The sequence below is a fragment of the Ranitomeya imitator genome, chromosome 1 (assembly GCF_032444005.1).
Source record: "Ranitomeya imitator isolate aRanImi1 chromosome 1, aRanImi1.pri, whole genome shotgun sequence".
In the NCBI taxonomy this organism is placed as follows: Eukaryota; Metazoa; Chordata; class Amphibia; order Anura; family Dendrobatidae; genus Ranitomeya; species Ranitomeya imitator.
The window spans coordinates 1148345860-1148360537 of record NC_091282.1 but is presented as its reverse complement, the minus strand read 5'-3'; positions in this window follow the sequence as shown (position 1 = coordinate 1148360537).

The following is a 14678-nucleotide window of genomic DNA, read 5'->3' as shown; positions in this document are numbered from 1 at the left end:
GCCAAATGGTGCACAGATTTACGCTCGCGCAAGCGTCGACCGATCTGAATGGCCAAAGACAAAGACTCATTCAAACCAGCAGGCATAGGAAATCCCACCATGACATCCTTAAGAGCCTCAGAGAGACCCTTTCTGAACAAAGCTGCCAGCGCAGATTCATTCCACTGAGTGAGTACTGACCATTTCCTAAATTTCTGACAATATACTTCTATATCATCCTGACCCTGGCACAAAGCCAGCAAATTTTTCTCAGCCTGATCCACTGAATTAGGCTCATCGTACAGCAATCCGAGCGCCAGGAAAAACGCATCGACACTACTCAATGCAGGGTCTCCTGGCGCAAGAGAAAATGCCCAGTCTTGAGGGTCGCCGCGCAAAAAAGAAATAATAATCAAAACCTGTTGAATAGGATTACCAGAAGAATGAGGTTTCAAGGCCAGAAATAGCTTACAATTATTTTTGAAACTTAGAAACTTAGTTCTATCTCCAAAAAACAAATCAGGAATAGGAATTCTTGGTTCTAACATAGATTTCTGATCAATAGTATCTTGAATTTTTTGTACATTTATAACGAGATTATCCATTGAAGAGCACAGACCCTGAATTTCCATGTCCACACCTGTGTCCAGAATCACCCAAATGTCTAGGGGAAAAAAAAAAAGTGAACACAGAGCAGAAAAAAAAAAAAATGATGTCAGAACTTTTTCTTTCCCTCTATTGAGAATCATTAGTTTGGCTCCTTGTACTGTTATGTTTGCTAATGACAGGTGTTATGAAGGCAATCCAGAAACACAGTGTGCTTAGCGATCAGAGCGCACACAGTGATCTGACAAATACCCAAAAATACAAGAACGAGCTCTGAGACGTGGAAACTCTGTAGACTGCACACCTGATCCTATCCTAAACACAACTAAAAGCGGCTGTGGATTGCGCCTAACAACTACCTAGGCAACTCGGCACAGCCTAAGAAACTAGCTAGCCTGAAGATAGAAAAATAGGCCTGACTTGCCCCAGAGAAATTCCCCAAAGGAAAAGGCAGCCCCCCACATATAATGACTGTGAGTAAGATGAAAAGACAAAACGTAGGGATGAAATAGATTCAGCAAAGTGGGGCCCGATATTCTAGGACAGAGCGAGGATAGTAAAGCGAACTTTGCAGTCTACAAAAAACCCTAAAGCAAAACCACGCAAAGGGGGCAAAAAAAACCCACCGTGCCGAACTAACGGCACGGCGGTAGACCCTTTGCGTCTCAGAGCTTCCAGCAAAACAAAAGACAAGCTGGACAGAAAAAAAGCAACAAAAAAGCAAAAAGCACTTAGCTATACAGAGCAGCAGGTCACAGGAACAATCAGGAGAAGCTCAGATCCAACACTGAAACATTGACAAGGAGCAAGGATAGCAGCATCAGGCGGAGTTAAGTAATGAAGCAGTTAACGAGCTCACCAGAACACCTGAGGGAGGAAGCTCAGAAGCTGCAGTACCACTTGTGACCACAGGAGTGAATTCAGCCACAGAATTCACAACAGGCACCATATCCCTGTTAAAAAAAGACTTAAAATAAAAAATAGTTATATACTCACCTTCCATCGGCCCCCGACCAGGCTAGTCGTTTACTGATGCTCCTCGCAACGCTCCGGTCCCAAGAATGCATTGTGGCAATAACACATGATTATGTAGCGATCTCGCGAGACCGCAACGTCATCATCTCGCGAGACCGCTACGTGATCTCTGGGTATTGCCGAAATGCATTCTTGGGACCGAAGCGTCGCGAGGAGCGGGAAAGGTGCCAGAAGGTGAGAATAGAATGATTTTTTTTTTAATTATTTTTTACATCATTTGTTTTTACTATTGATACTGCACAGGCAACATCAATAGTAAAAAGTTGGTCACACAGGGTTAATAGCAGCGTTAACGGGCTGCTAAAACCCTATGTGGCCGCTGACGCCAGAGGAGTATGGAGGGGGCACTGACTGGAGGGGAGTAGGGAGGGGCCAATTCACGGCGAGACTGTGCCTGTCGCTGCGGCCGACCGGCCGCGACCAATCAGCGACCCAGGATTTCCGTGATAGACAAACAGACAGAAGTTAGAAACAGACGGAAGTAACCCTTAGGCAATTATATATATAGATTTTAAATTTTATGTATTGTATTTTATGACATCATTAATTTTATGTTTTTTCTTTTAAGGTCTAAATGTATTGGGCCAGCTACCTTATGGATCCATTTGTTACATCATCATACTTTTTATATGCTTACCGTAATTATCATCTATCTAATTTACACATGCATATATACATAAAATGTTTATATATTTTGTTATTTTTAGTCTGCATTCCCCCCCTTTTTTTGAGTATACACAAATATTTTGTATATATATTTTTTTATTATATATATATTTGTATATTTATTTTTAGCACTGTCACTTTAATAAGTAGTTTTTAGCATTGCCCTATGTAGCAATGCTATTATATATCTATTGTGCACTGTCACTTTAATTATGCTTTCATTATTTTAGCATATGCTCTGTTTATATATATTATGCATTGTTATTTTTAATATACTTGTTATTGTCTTATGAAGCCATGTTATTATTTATATATTCACTGTGCACTGTCACTTTAATTATGTCTTATTTATTTAGCACAGGGGTCCCCAACTCCAGGCCTCGAGGGCCGCCAACAGTGCAGGTTTTCAGGATTTCTTTAGTATTGCATCGGTGGTAATGTGATCATCTGCACAGGTGATGATTCCAACCCCTGTGCAATACTAAGGAAATCCTGAAAACCTGCACTGTTGGCGGCCCTCGAGGCCTGGAGTTGGGGACCACTGATTTAGCATATGCTTTGGTTATATATACTATGCATTGTCACTTTTAACATACTTGGTCACTTTTGTATGTACAGACTCTTTCAATATCTTTATTGGTTCTAACAGTTATGCTGTTTTTCTACACATTTATATTTTTTTCATTTCTGTTTTGCTGGTCCCTGCTCTAAGTTGAGTGCAGCCTGCTGTACGCATGCGGGCTCGCTCTCCCCTCTCTTACATCTCCTGCTGCGTCTCTTCGGTGGTGTCGCAGTCTGCTTCCTGGATCACGTGGGCGCAGTTTTGGGTCACATGACCGGGATGCCTCCGTGATGCTCTGGCGGATGGGGGCGACGGGTTTAGTGAGTGTCCGCATGCGCCGCTTTAACCGGCGCACCTGTGAGCAGTTTTTGACACATTTTTCATTGGTTATACACTTATTATTATTTATTATTATAGTGCCATTTATTCCATGGCGCTTTACATGTGAGAAGGGGTATACATAATAAAAACAAGTACAATAATCTTGAACAATACAAGTCACAACTGGTACAGGAGGAGAGAGGACCCTGCCTGCGAGGGCTCACAATCTACAAGGGATGGGTGAGGATACAGTAGGTGAGGATAGAGCTGGTCGTGCAGTGGTTTGGTCGGTCGTTATATATAGATGCTACGTTAGACACCTAAGACACTCCCCCGGAAGAAGGCAATTACCGCCAAAACGTACGTACGTACGTAGGGACGCCTGGGGCCGCAGCATACTCAAGGGTATAAACCTTATCACTGGTTTTTGCACTTTTTTTTCTGGTTTGTTTTATCCTCACACTCCCAGCAATTATAAGGGTTTCACTAAAGGGGTTTCACTAGTATCATGAGATTATAGATTGCACTCATTTATTTTTTCACTCATTTATTTATGTGTGTTCTTGGTTTTACCTCAGATTAATGCAATTTTGCTAGTTATTTTTCTGTAGCGCCATCTTATGGCTAATTTTGGAATACCAGTGTGATTTTTTGTTATTTTTATTTATGTAACATTAAAGATTTATATATATTTCTTATACCTCTCTTTCATTTGGGGTAATTTTTACATCTTGTTTTTATATAATTTACTCTATTATAGTTAGAACCATTGTTTTGTCCTGCATTATAATAATTTTTAATTATATTGTGTATTTCACACTTGTTGCTTTTTCTTTTCATTTCTAATCTATTGCTGTGTATTTTCACAGATTTTTTTAATGCTTCTTGTGATACAATGGACTATAAAGCTAAGAACCTCACCTGGCAATCACAGTTAGCCAATGTTTTTAAAGATAATGTAGCATCTATTGGATCTGGAGATGTGAGAATTTCATGTAATTTGCAGAATAATAATAGAAATCTCTTATATAGGAGAACTAAGACCTGGTGGAATAGAGCATTTTTATAAAATTATGTCAAGAAAGGTTTTACCAATTTTTATATGATTTACTCTATTATGGCGTACAGCCATATTTTTGTCCTGCATTATAATTATTTTTAATTATATTGTGTATTTCACACTTGTTGCTTTTACTTTTGATTCAAAATGAAATACTGGACCAGGGCTTATAGCTGCTGCACAGTTGCTGCAACAGGTGCAGAGTGGAATTCCACCGTGTCAGAACATCGCAAATCAAACGGTTAACTGCTTTCTGCAGCAACGCATCCAGGCCAGGATAATTGTGGAGAAATTGCTGTAGCACAGGTTGAGGACGTGAGCCATGCAAGGCACATGTGTGAGGATGCACCGGCGTAGGTCCACCACCAGGTTTTCACCATTATTGCACACGGCCTTCCCTAGCTCCAGGTTCAGTGGAAACAGCCATTGCTCTAACTCGGCCTGGATAGCTATCCACAACTCCTGAGTTGTGTAGCTGAAATCTCCAAGGCATATTAATTTGAACACTGCCTGATTGCAGTGAGCCATGGCTGTGCAGTACGGAGGTGGAGGGGATTCTATTTGCACTGTCGAAATGAGTGTCTGATTAATGGAGAGGTTGAGGACACAAGTGGAGAGCCTACAGGAAGTGGAGGAGCCAGGAGCAGTGGAGGAACTGTTAGATACGGAAGTTTGTCCTGCAAGCCTTGGGAATTCAAAGACTTGCGGAGCAGCCCCTTTATCGCCTGCTCACAGCCACCACAGTCATCCAGTGTCCAGTCAGTGAGATATAACACCCTTGCCAATGTTTGCTTGTCCAGTTGTCAGTGGTGAAATCCACCTTGGCAGATATAGATTTTTTCAGGGAATGGGTGATATCTGCAACATGCTGGTGTAGTGCAGGCACAGCTTTCTTAGAGAAGTATTGGTGGCTGGGCAACTGGTACTGGGAGACTGCAATGACCATCAACTTTTGGAAACTGTATCCACCAGGCGGAAAGGCAGCATTTCCATGGCCAACAGATTAGAGATGGTGGAATTCAAGCTCTTAGCTTTGGCATGTGTAGTAGGAAACATTATGTGACCACAACTGCAGAACGAGGGCTGGCTGCTGTGCTGAGATAGGGTGAAGTACGGAGAACAGAACAAACTGCTGGACTGTGGGTGAGGTGCAGGCAGAGATGTTATGGTGGATTCAGAAAGATGTGTTGTGCTTGGCAACACAAAAACAGCAGTCATGTCCACTTCCGTACCAGCTGACAGTCTCTCACTCACCCCGACTGTAGGGGATAAACAAGTGGATTTTCCACTATGGGGACCGGTGTGAGAACACTTGGCACAGTGACGGAGGAGGAAGGAGCAGCAGATGTGGTTGATGGGACAGCCGGTGGTTGGCAAGGCCAGCTAGTTGGCATTTTAGCAAAGTGAGATTCCCGGACTAATTGATATTGATCACACATGGGGCTGTTCATGCATGTATTATTGCAATTTTTGCCTGAGTTTTTTTTGCAAATTTCTCCAACAACCTGAGGTGAGTCATCCTTTGAGTTCTCAAAAAAGGAGAATACATAGGCAACCCTTGCCACCCCTGCAAACTGCACACTCATTGTTTTGGCCACACCCAAAGTTATGGCTAAGGATGCAGTGGTTGTTGTGTTTGCATTACTTTGTGTCTCTGTGGGAAGCCGCAATTTAACCTCCTCATCTTCCTCCTCCTCTACCTCTTTTGTTGAGCTACTCAGCTGGGTTCACACCAAGTGGGATTTACAACCTCATCGTCATTCTCTCTGTTCTCACACGCCTCACCCTGAGAGTCATCCTCCTGCTCTTCCTGCCCTGACACCACAGTAGAGTCTCATCAGGATCACTTCCACCCCTGGTAATTAACGTCTGGTGATAAGGGTCTGGATTATACTTGAATCCTACTTTGTCTGGCCCCCGATCCAACAAGAAAAAATTTGGGTCATCAGTGCAGATGCTTTCCTCCTCTGGATTCTGGGATTCTTCAGAGCAGACCTCTGATGTCCATGGAATAGAATGTGTGAACAGCTCTGCATAATGGCCCATCTGTGATTCCCCACAATCAGTTGGGCATTTGGAAATTTGTGATGTGGGGCAAACAAGAGTATTTGGGGTGCCACCTCTGAGGATTGTACTATTTGTGATGTTAAGATGGAGGAAGAGGAGAGGCCAATTGATGCAGTGCTTACCATATACAAGAGCACATGCTCTTTCTGAGGCTCATCTACAAAGGTGTACCACTGTGTGGCTGCCAAAGACAGGGAGTCTAGTAGCCCGTTCAGTAACAGATGTCAGTGGTCTTTGGATAGGACGAGACGGTGTTTGTTCAGTTGAGCTTTCATTAACACCTAACCCACATGCACATCGAACATCAAGTCTATTCCCTCTTCCACCATAACCTCTTTTTTTCCCACTCATGTTGTATGTAGCCTTATCCTCCGCTCCTGCTGTCACTGTTATTACCAGCAGCAGGTGTCGGATGATGGGAGTAAGAGTCCCAAAAGCGCCCACCTGCTGTCTTCATTCTGACTTTAATATAACTCTCATCATTCTCCTCTGCTCACGCCGATCGCCAGCAGAGCAGGGGAGAATGATGAGAGCCATCTTCAGCACCTGCCGCTGGGAACAGCACTTATTTTAGCGTTTCTTCCCTGGTGGCCGTCCCTGCGTTACTGATGCGGCACATGGGTAGCACATGGTTGCCACACCTGTGCCACAATTATTACACACACGGACATGGATATCTTCAATACTGGTTTTTCCAGTACTGGAAATATCAGGACGTGTGAAAGAGGCCTTATTTGAAAAGGCATAGAAGTTAGAGGATTTCCCTCACAATTATTATTATCTTTTTGCTAATAATATAACATTTCCTTAACCAAGGACCTAGTGATGTAAAACATTTATGCATACAATTAGAGCAAATTACATTTCTCCAACTAATAACATATGTCCCCACAGACCAGGTATAATTTCCCCCACAGCTCCCAGTATAATGTACCCACAGTCTAACATGTAATATGATGTTCCTCCCAGGCCCTCTTGTGTTAGCCCACAGTCTTAGTTATGACTCCACTGCCAGACCCACATATGTCCCAACAACGAGCCCCTCTTATGTCCCCACACCTAGCCCCTTTTATGTCCCATAGCCAGCACCTTGTAAATCCCAATAGACTTCCTCTCTTATGTCCAAATGGCAAACCCCTTTATGTCCCCATAGTCAGCCCCTTGTATGTCAACACAGCCAGCCTCTCATGTCCCTACAGCCAGTCTCTCTTATGTCCCCATAGCTAGCCGGTCTTGCAATGTCCCCCATTTATTGGCAAACATATATAGGAAAAGTGAAAAATGCTTATACGCTCCTTATCCAGGCTCCACTAGGCGGTGGATATTGTCATTGTATTGTGCTATCCGACGTCCCCAGCATGCGCCATCTCCAAAAATGGCTCCTCTGCTTCTGACCCAGTCGGCACTTGCAGCAATAGTATTGATGTTTGAATACCAAGTGGCCACAGATATTCAGCAATGTCACTTTTTTTTGCTACTCGAGCAGCAGGAGGTGAACACTGAACATCAATGGTTTGTATTGTGGGATTGCAAGGAAAATCCACTGTTCTCCAAAAACAGTATTACTGCCCATCTGCAGCTTGCTAAAGATCAGCTGGACAAACCAGAAGACTATTGGATGGATAAGATTAAAATAAAGCTTTTTGGTATAAAATGAGAAGTGTTATGTTTGGAAAAAGAAAACATTGCATTACAGCATAAAAACCTCATACCATCTGTGAATCACGGTAGTAGTTGTATCATGGTTTTGGCTTTTTTTTATTTGCTGCATCTGAGCCAAGACAGCTTGCAATCATTCATGAAACAATGAATTCTGATTTTGTTCAGGAAATTCTAAAGGAAAATGTCAGGAGATCTGTCCGTGAGCGGATGCTCAAGAGAATCTGGGTCATGAAGAAACATTGACCCAAAGCACAAAAGCTGTTCTTCAAAAGAATGGTTAATAAAGAATAAAATAAAGTTTTCGGATGGTCAAGTGAAAATCCTAACCTTAACCCTATACAAATGTTTTGGAAGAACTTGAAGCGAGCAGATCATGGAGAAAAACAAACGACATAAAAGAGTTGAAGCTTTTTTGTGGCAGGAATGGACGAAAATTCCTCCAAGTCGATGTGCAGATCAACAATTACCAAAAACGTTTAGAAACAGTTATTGCTGCAGAAGGTGTTCACACCAGATACTGAAAGGGAAGGTTCACATACGTTTACATCTTACAGAAGTGCGATATTGGATCATTTTCCTAATTTAAAATAAAAGGTTAATCATTTTTTAATCATTTAGTTATTTTCATCTACATTTATGACTTGTCTGAAAATCTAATGTAGTTTTTCAGTCAAATTTATGCAGAAATATGGAAATTCTGAAGATTTCTAGCATCACTGTATACTACAGATTTTTAGGATTCAGCAAGCTGCAGTGTTTGCTAAAATTTGCCCAAGGATATACTACCCCTTTAATACATTAATTGCTCTGTAATTCAGTAATTTATTATTATGCAGGTTCAAAGACAATACGAACATTAGAAGTGAGATGAAAGGAATGGTAATTAGATTTCTGATAAGGGGTACGTTTTTATTTTGACGGAATCAGGAAGCTAAGTTAATCTAATTCTTCATCAGAACAAATTCACTAAGGATAAAAGCATAACAAATCCTGTTCCAAGAGCAACTTCAAGGGAAAGTATAAACAACGCTATATTAATTTTTTTACATAAGCCCAGTAAAAATCCTTCAATCTGGCATCACTAGTAGTGAAGGCGAGCACTAAAAGACTCGGGTACTCATTACTCGAACTGTAACAGCGCTGAAATTACATGGTAACAGCATGGAGAAAACCCCTGGAAACATCTCTGAATCCCAGGTCACTGCTGGGAACAATGTTGTCAGAGTATTATGGCATTTTAATGGACTGACAATAAAACATACAAAACCGAAGACAAAATGGATTTGACAGAAAAATTGATAAGAAACATTCTTTCCTGGGTATTGACTTGTATACAGTTAGGGCCAGAAATATTTGGACAGTGACACAAGTTTTGTTATTTTAGCTGTTTACAAAAACATGTTCAGAAATACAATTATATATATAATATGGGCTGAAAGTGCACACTCCCAGCTGCAATATGATAGTTTCCACATCCAAATCGGAGAAAGGGTTTAGGAATCATAGCTCTGTAATGCATAGCGTCCTCTTTTTCAAGGGACCAAAAGTAATTGGACAATGGACTCTAAGAGCTGCAATTAACTCTGAATGCGTCTCCCTTGTTAACCTGTAATCAATGAAGTAGTTAAAAGGTCAGGGGTGGATTCCAGGTGTGTGGTTTTGCATTTGGAAGCTGTTGCTGTGAGCAGACAACATGCGGTCAAAGGAATTCTCAATTGAGGTGAAGCAGAACATCCTGAGGCTGAAAAAAAAGAAAAAATCCATCAGAGAGATAGCAGACATGCTTGGAGTAGCAAAATCAACAGTTGGGTACATTCTGAGAAAAAAGGAATTGACTGGTGAGCTTGGGAACTCAAAAAGGCCTGGGCGTCCACGGATGACAACAGTGGTGGATGATCGCCGCATACTTAATTTGGTGAAGAAGAACCCGTTCACAACATCAACTGAAGTCCAGAACACTCTCAGTGAAGTAGGTGTATCTGTCTCTAAGTAAACAGTAAAGAGAAGACTCCATGACAGTCAATACAAAGGGTTCACATCTAGATGCAAACCATTCATCAATAACAAAAATAGACAGGCCAGAGTTAAATTTGCAGAAAAACACCTCAAGAAGCCAGCTCAGTTCTGGAAAAGTATTCTATGGATAGATGAGACAAAGATCAACCTGTACCAGAATGATGGGAAGAAAAAAGTTTGGAGAAGAAAGGGAACGGCACATGATCCAAGGCACACCACATCCTCTGTAAAACATGGTGGAGGCAACGTGATGGCATGGGCATGCATGGCTTTCAATGGCACTGGGTCACTTGTGTTTATTGATGACATAAGAGCAGACAAGAGTAGCCGGATGAATTCTGAAGTGTACCGGGATATACTTTCAGCCCAGATTCAGCCAAATGCTGCAAAGTTGATTGGACGGCGCTTCATAGTACAGATGGACAATGACCCCAAGCATACATCCAAAGCTACCCAGGAGTTCATGAGTGCCAAAAAGTGGAACATTCTGCAATGGCCAAGTCAATCTCCAGATCTAAACCCAATTGAGCATGCATTTCACTTGCTCAAATCCAGACTTAAGACGGAAAGACCCACAAACAAGCAAGACCTGAAGGCTGCGGCTGTAAAGGCCTGGCAAAGCATTAAGAAGGAGGAAACCCAGCGTTTGGTGATGTCCATGGGTTCCAAACTTAAGGCAGTGATTGCCTCCAAAGGATTTGCAACAAAATATTGAAAATAAAAATATTTTTTTTGGGTTATGTTTATTTGTCCAATTACTTTTGACCTACTAAAATGTGGAGTGTTTGTAAAGAAATGTGTACAATTCCTACATTTTCTATCAGATATTTTTGTTCAACCCTTCAAATTAAACGTTACAATCTGCACTTGAATTCTGTTGTAGAGGTTTCATTTCAAATCCAATGTGGTGGCATGCAGAGCCCAAATCGTGAAAATTGTGTCACTGTCCAAATATTTCTGGCCCTAACTGTATAAGGCAAAATAAATAAGAGAAAAAATGTTACTCCACACACCTTGGGCTAAAGGTACCGTCCCATTTAGCGACGCTGCAGCGATCTAGACAATGATGCCGATCGCTGCAGCGTCGCTGGAGAGCTGTCACACAGACAGCTCTCCAGCGACCAACTATGCGAAGTCCCCGGGTAACCAGGGTAAACATCGGGTTACTAAGCGCAGGGCAGCGCTTAGTAACCTGATGTTTACCCTGGTTACCAGCGTAAACGTATAAAAAAAAAACACTACATACTTACATTCCAGTGTCTATCCTCCGGCTGTTATGGACCTGGTGGTTAGGAGCACCCGGAACGACCTGATGGTTAAACTCACACAGGACAAGCTCTGGGAAGTGGGAGCTCTGCTGACCGCAACCCCTAATCCTATCACACAACTAGAAATAGCCGTGGAGCATACCTAACACAGCCTAGACGCCTTTTCATAGCCTAAGAGCGAACTAGCCCTAAAGATAGAAAATTAAGCCTACCTTGCCTCAGAGAAATACCCCAAAGGAAAAGGCAGCCCCCACATATATTGACTGTGAGTTAAGATGAAAGTCACAAACACAGAAATGAAACAGGTTTCAGCAAAGGGAGGCCAGACTTACTAAACAGACTGAGGATAGGAAAGGTATGTTTGCGGTCAGCACAAAAAACTGCAAAGACCACGCAGAGTGTGCAAAAAGACCTCCGCACCGACTCACGGTGCGGAGGTGCCACTCTGCATCCCAGAGCTTCCAGCTAGCAAGGCAAAATCATGATAGCAAGCTGGACAAGGAAACAATGAACAAATAATTAACTAGCAGGGACTTAGCTTCTGCTGGAGTAGACAGGTCACCAGAAAGATCCAAGAGCAACTGAACCAGTACAAGAACATAGACAGCTGGCATGGAGTAACGATCTGAGTGGAGTTAAATAGAGCAGCCAGCCAAAGAATAAACTACGTCACCTGTGGAAGGAACCTCAGAAGCAGCAGCTCCACTCACAGCCACCAGAGGGAGTCCATGGACAGAACTCGCCGAAGTACCATTCATGACCACAGGAGGGAGTTCGATCACAGAATTCACAACAGTACCCTCCCCCCTTGAGGAGGGGTCACCGAACCCTCACCAGAGCCCCCAGGCCGATCAGGATGAGCCAAATGAAAGGCACGAACTAGATCAACAGCATGAACATCAGAGGCAAAAACCCAGGAATTATCTTCCTGACCATAACACTTCCACTTGACCAGGTACTGGAGTTTCCGTCTCGAAATACGAGAATCCAAAATCTTCTCCACCACATACTCCAACTCCCACTCGACCAACACCGGGGCAGGAGGATCAACGGAGGGAACCGTAGGCACCACGTATCTCCGCAATAACGACCTATGGAACACATTATGGATGGCAAAAGAAGCTGGAAGGGCCAAACGAAATGACACAGGATTGAGAACTTCCGAAATCTTATACGGACCAATGAAACGAGGCTTAAACTTAGGAGAGGAAACCTTCATAGGAACATAACGAGACGACAACCAAACCAAATCCCCAACACGAAATCGGGGACCAACACAGCGCCGGCGGTTAGCGAAACGCTGAGCCTTCTCCTGGGACAACGTCAAATTGTCCACCACATGAGTCCAAATCTGCTGCAACCTGTCCACCACAGTATCCACACCAGGACAGTCCGAAGGCTCAACCTGCCCTGAAGAGAAACGAGGATGGAAACCAGAATTACAGAAAAAAGGCGAAACCAAAGTAGCCGAGCTGGCCCGATTATTAAGGGCGAACTCAGCCAAAGGCAAGAAGGACACCCAATCATCCTGATCAGCAGAAACAAAGCATCTCAGATATGTTTCCAAAGTCTGATTAGTTCGTTCGGTTTGGCCATTTGTCTGAGGATGGAAAGCCGAAGAAAACGACAAATCAATTCCCATCTTAGCACAAAAGGACCGCCAAAACCTCGAAACAAACTGGGAACCTCTGTCCGAGACAATGTTCTCCGGAATGCCATGCAAACGAACCACATGCTGGAAAAACAATGGCACCAAAACAGAGGAGGAAGGCAATTTAGACAAGGGTACCAAATGGACCATCTTAGAGAAGCGATCACAAACCACCCAAATGACCGACATCCTTTGAGAGACAGCGAGATCTGAAATAAAATCCATGTAAATATGTGTCCAGGGCCTCTTTGGGACCGGCAAGGGCAAAAGCAACCCACTGGCACGAGAACAGCAGGGCTTAGCCCGAGCACAAGTCCCACAGGACTGCACAAAAGAACGCACATCCCGTGACAAAGAAGGCCACCAAAAGGATCTAGCCACCAAATCTCTGGTACCAAAGATTCCAGGATGACCAGCCAACACCGAACAATGAACCTCAGAGATAACTCTACTAGTCCATCTATCAGGGACAAACAGTTTCTCCGCTGGACAACGGTCAGGTCTATCAGCCTGAAACCTCTGCAGCACCCGCCGCAAATCAGGGGAGATGGCAGACAAAATTACCCCCTCTTTGAGAATACCCGCCAGCTCAGGAACACCCGGAGAGTCAGGCACAAAACTCCTTGACAGGGCATCAGCCTTCACATTCGTAGAGCCCGGAAGGTACGAAACCACAAAATTAAAACGGGAGAAAAACAGCGACCATCGAGCTTGTCTAGGATTCAACCGTTTGGCAGACTCGAGATAAGTCAAATTCTTGTGATCCATCAAGACCACCACGCGATGCTTGGCTCCTTCAAGCCAATGTCGCCACTCCTCGAATGCCCACTTCATGGCCAACAACTCTCGATTGCCAACATCATAATTGCGCTCAGCAGGCGAGAATGTTCTAGAAAAGAAGGCACATGGTTTCATCACCGAGCAATCAGAACTTCTTTGCGACAAAACAGCCCCTGCTCCAATCTCAGAAGCATCAACCTCGACCTGAAACGGGAACGAAAGATCTGGCTGGCATAACACAGGGGCAGAAGAAAAACGACGCTTCAACTCTTGAAAAGCCTCTACAGTTGCAGAGGACCAATTGACCACATCAGCACCTTTCTTGATCAAATCAGTCAACGGTTTAGCAACACTAGAAAAATTAGCGATGAAGCGACGGTAAAAATTAGCAAAGCCCAGGAACTTCTGCAGGCTCTTCACAGATGTCGGCTGAGTCCAATCATAAATGGCCTGAATTTTAACAGGGTCCATCTCGATAGTAGAAGGGGAAAAAATGAAACCCAAAAATGAAACCTTCTGAACTCCAAAGAGACATTTTGACCCCTTCACAAACAAGGAATTCGCACGAAGGACCTGGAACACCATTCTGACCTGCTTCACATGAGACTCCCAATCATCCGAAAAGACCAAAATATCATCCAAATATACAATTATGAATCTATCCAGGTACTCTCGGAAGATGTCATGCATAAGGGACTGAAACACAGATGGAGCATTAGAAAGCCCGAATGGCATAACCAGGTACTCAAAATGGCCCTCGGGCGTATTAAATGCTGTTTTCCATTCATCACCCTGTTTAATTCGCACAAGATTATACGCCCCTCGAAGATCTATCTTGGTGAACCAACTAGCCCCCTTAATCCGAGCAAACAAATCAGACAGCAGCAGCAAAGGGTACTGAAATTTGACTGTGATCTTATTAAGAAGGCGGTAGTCAATACAAGGTCTCAAAGAACCATCCTTCTTGGCCACAAAAAAGAACCCTGCTCCCAACGGTGATGACGA